General features: G+C 39.5%; 1 long non-coding RNA gene across 1 annotated transcript in view; it reads left to right on the forward strand.

Moving 5' to 3' along the window:
* The window catches only part of LOC123515151, a 12,545-nt gene that overhangs the window by 3,835 nt on the left and 1,210 nt on the right, over positions 1 to 7,500 (forward strand). Inside the window, exon 2 of the long non-coding RNA XR_006677791.1 lies at positions 5,972 to 6,185. This is a non-coding gene — a long non-coding RNA (uncharacterized LOC123515151). The remainder of the gene's footprint in view (positions 1 to 5,971; positions 6,186 to 7,500) is intronic.

A 7,500-nucleotide genomic window follows, 5' to 3' on the forward strand; every position in this document is an offset into this window, starting at 1 on the left:
ACATGCTCTCTCTCTCTCTCTCTCTCTCTCTCTCTCTCTCTCTCTCTCTCTCTCTCTCTCTCTCTCTCTCTCTCTCTCTCTCTCTCTCTCTCTCTCTTTGTTTCTGCCTCCCTGCAAACACTATCCTAAAGTTCTGGCAGGCAAATTAACAGAAGTACCGAGATACAGTGACACAAAGACACAAACTAACCACTCCTTTTTCTGTCCGCCTCCCTGCAAACCTTGCCCATCTCTTTTCAAGCTCTTTCCTCAAGTTCTGGCAGAGTGTAAGTATTAACGCACAAAATAAAAGAGGACAAAGAGATACAGAAATACAGGGATAGATACTGACAACCCCTCTTCGCTTTGCCTCCCTGCACACACTCCTCAGTCCCTCCCCAGGATCCCCACAAGCCCTTCTCTCAAGGCCTGGCGGGGGACAAGGTCATATTGTCCTCTAAAGGGTCTGGCCGCTAGAGGACTCAAGGTGGTCAAGGCTGAATGGCCCTCCAGATGCGTTTATTATAGTGAGTTGTGAGTCCTGCAGGCAGGAGGAGGAGGAGGAGGAGGAGGAGGAGGAGGAGGAGGAGGAGGAGGAGGAGGAGGAGGAGGAGGAGGGAATGAAGGGTTGGTCAAGGTTAGGACCCCAAATATGAGACGCTGCAGGAAAGAAAGAAACAAAATCCAGGTTGTTGCTAAGAGGGAACTCCGAGCAAGCAAACAAGCCAGCGAGCAGACAAACTGGAAGAAGAGGGGAAGAGACACAAGGAGAAAGGATGGGAGCGAGGAGGGAAAGTTGGAAGGAAAGAATGAAGGAAGGAAGGGAGTGAGAGAAACGTGAAGGGAAGTGGGTGAAGAAGGAGGGAAGCATGGAAAAGAAGAAAGGAGAGATTGGTTTTCATTACGAGATAAGGTGACAAACGAAAAGGAAGGGATGAAGAAATGAAAAGTAAAATATGGACGAAAACAACAAAGCAAGGAAGCAAGGAAGGAAGAGAGAATAAAAGTAACGAAAATAGAAAAAGGCAAGGAAGATCAGAAAATAAATAAGAAAAGTTTAGAGGAGACAAGGAAGTGGAAAAAAAATGCATGAGATGAGAGGGAAGGATGCTAATGCGAGGAAACCACGGACGATGCATTAGTGGAAGGTAAATGGAAGCAGGCACGAGTAGGTGAGAGATACGTTTGTCCATGCTTACAAAAACGTACTGAGGAAAACCTGCCAGTAATTAATAGTCACTGGGCAGGTTGACTGGGTGTTACTGGGGGCAGTGAGGCGAGTCGCGGGCTACTGTGCGGGGAAAAACGTTCAAGGGGAAGATAAACACTTGCCAAGAACTTTGTTTTGTGTGACTGAAGGGGTGTGGGTTAATTTTCAGGTAAAGGTTAAGAAATTCTACTTTCTTGTGTATTTTCTTTCATCGTGAGTATATACTCTTTTTTCCCCTATTTTCAAGTGCTGCCTAGATTTTTTTTTTTTCGTGTGTGTGTGTGTGTGATTGAAGACTTTTGGGTCGGTTTCCACATAAAAGTATAAAACAAAATTGACTTTCCTGTGTTTTCGTTTGATTTTTTGCATGTTAAGCACACATTTCTTTGTTCTTTGTATTTTCCAGTGTTGGCGAGAACTTTGCTCTTTGTGTCACTGAGACACTATGTGTTGATTCTTAGGGAAAAGAAATATACTATTTTTCTGTGAATTTTCCTTCAAGCTGAGTAAACCTTTCATAGTTCTTTATATTTTCTACCGTGGCTATTTTAACTTTTTCTCTGATCCTTATTAATTTCCTAGATGCTGGTTATACCTCTCCTGGTTCTGCAAATCTTTCTCGGGTACCGGTTTTATCTTCTCCAGTGCTGTATATCAGTATATTTTTATCATACAAATTCCTTTATCAGCCTCGTGAAAAAGCAATAATCTTATAGTGGATGCACATAGAGTTATAATTCATCAGGTGTTAAGGAGACATTGAATTGAAAGGGTGTAAATTGATTAAGAAGTACATAAAGATCCGAAAATCCTTGAATATAAGTAAAGTGTGTGAAGGAGAGAGAAAAGAAGTTAGTGAGTGGGATACAAAACAACACTTTTATAACAAGACAGACAAATTGGGAAGTAATGCAACACTCAATTGGTATCCTCATTGTCTCATATCATTTACTGGTACACTCTGAAAACTCTCCTACTGCTTGTGGATTTCTCTAACTGTCTTAAAAGAGATATATCAAGACACCTCAAAAAATAACGAAAAAAAAAGAAAACTAAATTGTATGACTTCTCCCGGTTCTCTTGTTCATCTTTTTTTCTTCCTGAGAGCAACACATCATTGCAAACGACCTTTTTTTATCCCTTTTTGTAACCTTGGCCTGTCTCCCTGACACGCAAAAGACAATCATAATTTTTGAATGCAGCGCGGACTAGGACTGAAAACCAAACCGCAACCAGAAAGAACATAAAACATAAATCATTCCTTGTGATAAGACAACAAAATTAGGATCAAAGACCATTCTTAGAAGCAGGACAAGGGAAAATAAACCGGCATTGCAAATCCATGACAACTTTTTTACTTATGTATTATGATGACAGGTCAAGGAGAGAGAGAGAGAGAGAGAGAGAGAGAGAGAGAGAGAGAGAGAGAGAGAGAGAGAGAGAGAGAGAGAGAGAGAGAGAGAGAGAGAGAGAGAGAGAGAGAGAGAGAGAGAGAGAGAGAGAGGAAAAAAGCTCGCTTATGTGTCCGTTCTAAAAAAAAATAAAAGGAAAAAAAACGGAAAACTGGAGAGGAAAGTCAATTTATTTCTATCACTCGGTCATGGGCAAACGGATGAAAACAAGAAAAAAAAAACACCAAAGGAGCTTTACTCAAACCACACCAGAGAAACATACAGAATGTAGTACCATGAAAACAAATGCAGTCATGGTTATAAATTGATGAACCAGTCACACTCAATTCTACTCAGGTTGGCGTTTCCTCTCAATCTTAAGCTCCTTAAACTTCTTGCCTCTCAATCTTAGAATATTTGATATGCTAAGAACCTATCAATTTCAGGTGCGTCTGTCAAGAGATCGAAAACGCTACGCACGGGGGAAGTGAGTGCAGAAAGTTATACTCGACTTGTGACCATGAGTGTGTGTATTGTATCGGGAAGAAGAAGAAGAAGAAGAAGAAGAAGAAGAAGAAGAAGAAGAAGAAGAAGAAATAAGAGCAAAAACAACAAAAACAAGAAAAATAGAGAAACTGTAAGGTCAAGGCAACATGAAAAATCCCACCAAACACGCACACAGATAAAAAAAAAAAAAAAGGAGATGACAGCGTTATGACTTCAAAAAAAAACTCAACGCTCTTGACAAAGAGGCAAAATATCTGTAATCTGAACGCAAGGGAAAACACATTCGAAGGACAAACAAGCGGTGGGAGGGTGAAGATAACAAGGCACACAGTTGGCAGTGGCCCAAATCATGCGTTTGGCGGGGAAGACACGGATGGCAAGGCAGAAAAAAACACAACAACTGAGATGAGAAGGTCAGATGGGAGAAATAAATCACAGTATTGATTGACAACCAAGGCGAGGCAAAGCAAGTCTTCTGAATATCATGTACATCTTTTTACTGCAGCCTGACGACAAATCTGTGACGCCACGGCGGCAGCACACTCTGGGAGGTGCGGACAGATTACTTATCAAGCAAACAGTGATAAGATTACCTGTGTAGGGAACACGCACGGGTCATGTAGTACTGCTTCCCTAAACGGCTGTGCTGTGCTCGCAGGGACTCGTTTCAGGAAGGGAACACAACATTTAGAGTATAAAGAAAAGAATATTTACCTTATACCATATGTAATCAACTCCTCGATGAAATTGAATCCAATATGCGAGAAAAATTAAAGAAATTTAATACTTAGTGATATATTGCTAACAAGAATAGGAAATTTTTTAAAGTTTTCTGGAGAACCAAATCTTCAGTTCACCAAATGCCGAAATTTACTTATTTACGTAGATTTTCTCATAAAAAAAAAAAACATCGTAAGTCTTCTATTGAATTACTCATAAAGCAACACAAGCGTGTTAGAAATGAGAAAACAACGAGGCTTTTTAAATATTCATTCACACTTTTCACCATGTTGAGTCTGAGGCTTCATGAAGGCTACCTCGAACCGGGCAGGCGACAAGCGGCCGGGAGAGGTGAGGCAGAGCAGCAACCCAGAGAGATTACAGTCTGAACACCGCGGCTCCTCAAGCTTAGTCATGCACCTCGTTACCTGTGCATTTAGAGGTACTTACACCAAGGTTCGTGTTTTTAAGCCCCACCTTTTTCCATTATTAGCATTATTTTCAGAGGCTATAGACATGTTTAGTCTGGTCTGCATGGGTGGTTTTCCTAGTGATGATACAACATTGCTCTGAAACTATTTATATTATCAGGATGGATGGATGGATTTTGGATTAGGCACCGCAACAGCAAGGGTCATCTGTCGCCGCTACAATACATATTAAAACAACGAAATTAAAAGAAACTAAAAATACTATTAAAGGAAACAAAACATTAAAATACAGATTATATTATCAGGAATATATTCAAAAGCCATTAAGGTGATAAGCTCAAATTTCATTTGAGTTTCTCCTACTGATGATGCAAACTCTCTCTATACTATCACAAAAATCAATAAAACTTACAGTAATTTTTCACGTGGAGGAGATATGACGACGAAATGTTGAGGAATACAGTCCTATGTGTTAACGTGAAAGAAAAAAATGATGAGATATTCAAAATAAACTCTTCACCAAATGGAGAAAAAAAAAAAAATAACTTGTGTAAAATTAAAAGAAATATTCAATCAAAGAAGTGAGTAGATGCAAACACTTTCCAATCTAAACACCAGCATCGCGCAACACCAGGGAGCTGAATATAGAGACGTAACGGTACACTCACCGCACAAATAAAAAAGAACCATCCATTGTGCCATTCTTTCTCTTTCTCTCCAACACTTCTGCATTCATATTGTATACATTAAAAACAAAAACAAAAAACAATTCGGTATACCATTGTTTATTTTTCTCATTAACACCTTCATGCAGACGAGAGAGACATCAAATTCATCACTATTGCATTAGAAAAAAAAAGATTAATTGAACATGTCATTTCTTTCTTCCCTCCCCAGTACCTTATATAGTTAGATTGACATCAAATTCATCTTGTCTTCATTATATATATCTGAAAAAAAATATATATAGCTCGTCATTGTTTTTCTTTTGCACCATCTTTATACAGGCAAGAGAGACAGCAAATTAATCTCCATGCATTTTACTATTCCTGCTTTTCATCTTCAACAAATTTATATGTTTAGAGTGACATCATACTGTCACTATTATCTAAAAGAACCAAGCATTTCACTCTTCCTGCTTTTCTGTTCAACATCTTTATATAGATAAGAAAGACATCAAATTTATCTTGTCGGCAATAAGATGTAGAGAAAAAACGAGCATGTCTTTCTTTCTTTTACTCTCCAACGTCTTTATATGCATAAGAAACACATCAAATTGGTCTCCTCTCCTTTATAAAAATGGACCATGCCTTTTCCATTCCCTCTTTTTGCAACACTTTTATACATTTAGGGTAATAGAAAATCCTCCCCGCTTGAATGATATAAAAGAGAAGCATTCACTTTATCATTATTTCCATTTCTCTCCAACACTTTTTATTTAGACAAGAGAGACAGCTAATGTACCTCATATTTTCTCTGTATCACATATGTGTATAATTAAGAAAGACAGATAATTCATGCTGTTTTAATTATTGAAAAAAAGGAACCAGGCATTTTAAACCCTATACTGACTATCATATCTGTCTCATGAAAAAGAAGAAAAGAATCATGCATCGTAACATTCTCTCTTTACCTTCCAACACCTGCACACTTACACCACAACCAAATGAAGTCTGTCCGCATTACAAAAAGATATCCCATTTCTTTTCCTCCCGAACACTTTTATTTTACAGAGAGCAACACTAAGGGGCGTGTGTCTGCAGCTCATTATCGCATTCAGTATTAGTGTCAGCGGGGTGTCGAGTCTTGTGTGGCGGGGCGGGGCGAGTTGGGGAAGGAGGCGGGACACGGCAGCTACATTATCACCCGTGGGACGCCCAATGGAGTGATGTAACAGCAGAAGTAGCTCCCGAACCCACTGACACCGCCATTCAGTGTTCCGATAAGGTATCTTTGTCTTTATCTGCCTCTCTTTATGACTGTCTGTGTGTGCTCCAGTGTTTGCTATTGTTGTTGTTGTTGTTGTTGTTGTTGTTGTTGTTGTTGTTGTTGTTGTTGTTGTCGTTATTGTTATTGTTGTTTGTATTTACTTATCTGTGTGTGTGTGTGTCTGTGTGTCTACGTATCTATCTATCCATCTAGCTGTCTACCTACCAAGTAATCCATCTATCTGTTTATATACCTATCAGTTTATCTACCAATAAAAGTCCCTTCCTGTCAATCTCTACATATTCACCTTCTGTGCACTTACCTGTCTACTGACCTACTTTCATCCCTCTCTATATAAGAGGTACAACGAACACTCCTCCTTACCTCAGCAACATAGCACCACACACAACAAGACATAGGGGTCCCATGAAACATCATCACATATACCATACCTTTCAAATACTTCTCTTTTTTTTCCCCTACATCTTATAACAATACAAAGCGCTGCAGCAGAACACAACGTCCCTAACACACACTAGTATTCACCAGCAGTAACAACAGGAGCAGGAGGAGCGAAATCCACCTTCAGGAGACACCCTCACACTCACGAAGGAGGGCGTCCCGTTACCCCAATCATTAGTTTTTCTCCCTCTCCCTCTCCCTCTCTTTCTCCCTCTCATTCCTCCTCCTCTAGACTCCTCCCAGATATCCCCTTTATGAAAATTATGCGTAATATATTTTCACCCCACGTGGCAGGAATGTAGAGCCAAATAGGAGCAGGTTTTTGTGATCACTTCAGCAGATCCGTGAGAGAGAGAGAGAGAGAGAGAGAGAGAGAGAGAGAGAGAGAGAGAGAGAGAGAGAGAGAGAGAGAGAACACTGCAATAATACGATTACATAAATTTGTCTGTGGGAGGAACAGGAGCAAGAAAGAAAACGGGATGAAGGAAGAGATTGGTGGAAAGTAAAAGAGGAAAAAAGAAGAAAAGTAGGACGACTGAAGATGGAAGAAACAGAGGAGGGAGAGGAAGAATTGGGAAGGGAAGGAGGAGAAGATGAGGAGGAGAGGAATAAAGGTGTGGGAATAGGAAGGAAAGGAAGAAAAAAAATAAGAAGGGAAGAAGGAACAACATAAAGAAGAAAATGGTTAGGTAGAAAGTGAAAAGAGATGGAAGAAAAGGAAATTTTAAATCGAAGAAAAAAGTGTATAATTAGTGGAGAAGGAAACAGTAATAAAAAAGGAAGAAAAAAGAATAAAAAGGGAAAATTTAACAACATAAAGAAGAAAATAGTGAGAAAGAAAGAGTGACGAGATACAAAAAGAGAAAGGTAA

Source organism: Portunus trituberculatus, chromosome 38 (genome assembly GCF_017591435.1).
Source record: "Portunus trituberculatus isolate SZX2019 chromosome 38, ASM1759143v1, whole genome shotgun sequence".
NCBI lineage: Eukaryota > Metazoa > Arthropoda > Malacostraca > Decapoda > Portunidae > Portunus > Portunus trituberculatus.